Genomic DNA, 1,581 nt, shown 5'->3' with positions numbered 1-1,581 from the left:
CTTCTGTCCCAGCTGGGCACACTGTGCATCTGACCGAACCTTGGCCCCAAGCAGAGCTGGCTGTGCCCAAGGCCGGATGGGGGAGAGAGGCGCCCTGGGCAAAGGCTCAGCTCACCCCCACGGCTTGAACTGAGCACAGTAGATTATCACGGATCAGCTGGGGGTTAACATCTCTCTCTACCAAGTGTTAAGCCCCTCGAGGGGAGGGATGCCTGAGCTCTGTGTCCCGTGGTATCCCTGCCCACATGCAGCCTGACCCATAGTAGAGTCTCAGTAAGTTTTTGTTGAATGAACTAATCCAATTCCAGATTCCTTTTTTTTCCTCCTGTGAAATGAGAGGCCAGACCAGAGGCTGCCTGAGGACTCTGGAATTCTCTGCAGCCCACTGGAGGAGCAGGGCTGCCTGGTTCCTCCAGGCCTGTGCGCCAGCTAGCCAGGGCGCCTTGCTCAGACAACTCCAGCTGCAGAACCCAAGACTTCCATGCACCTGCCTTTGGGGGAAAGCTTTTGTCTACACGTGCAGCAAGGCAGCTCGCAACGCCCACTTCACTTGTCTGCTCCCAATGCCACAGGAACCACAGCTCCAAATGGCAATTTCACATGTACCACATTAACCGCAGAAAGTTAAAAGTACAGCCCCACTCTCTCTCTTTCCCTCACCTCTCTGTAGACAGAGGAAGGTCCTGGTGTGATGCAGGAACATCGGAGCCCAGCTAGTCACTCTCCTACTGTCTGCTGTGAAGCCACTGAGCTGTGAGAAATTTCCTCCTAAGGAGATATGTATACAAATTGTGGTTTCTGGGCCAGCTAGTTTTAAAAGATACTAGAGGCTCCAGGCAGGGAACAGGCTTCCCACTGTCCCCGCTGGGTAGCTTCAGCCAGTAGCGTCCCTGCTGAGACTGAGGCCGAGGGTGTGTCCCAGCACAGGGGCCCCTGAGGCAGGGCGAGCAGACACAGTCCACTGCCTCAGTGTTCAGATGAGCCCCTGTCTCCTCAGGGTGTGGTCTGCGGCCATCAGTGGGAGTCACCTGGGGGCTAGTAACAACGTGGGCTCCTGGGCTTGCCCCAGACCTGGGCTCAATGCGTCTGGGGGCTGGGCCTGGGATCTGCATTTATACCAATTTTTATTCAGACTAATTTTTGAAAATCACTTTTATAAAAGCATTAAAGTCTGGATAGTAGTCTTGCATAAAAATGGCTATGCATGTTTAAAAATCAAGATGAGCTTAAAATTCAAGGTGTTTTAGTACATTTCCATTTATTTTACAATTTAATTTAAATCTAGAACATTTAACTTTTCATATACACTTAACTTTAAAAATAGCCACTTACCATTTTACACACAAAAGATTCAAAACAAAGTTTTTCATTCAGAGTAACTTCAGCCCAGTGACAGGCAGGGAGGAGAGGAGCTGCGGGCGGTGGAGACCCCAGGGGTCGGCACTGAGCCCCCACACCGCAGCCCACCCCCTCCAGGCACAGTAAATGTATTTAGGCTTTTTTCCCTTTTCAAATAAAATTTCTACTAGAATATGTTTCTAGGGGTTGAAAACAACTTTAACAACGAGGAAAAGGCAAGGG

Source organism: Eulemur rufifrons, chromosome 16 (genome assembly GCF_041146395.1).
Source record: "Eulemur rufifrons isolate Redbay chromosome 16, OSU_ERuf_1, whole genome shotgun sequence".
Lineage (NCBI taxonomy): Eukaryota > Metazoa > Chordata > Mammalia > Primates > Lemuridae > Eulemur > Eulemur rufifrons.
This window is presented reverse-complemented; position numbering follows the sequence as displayed.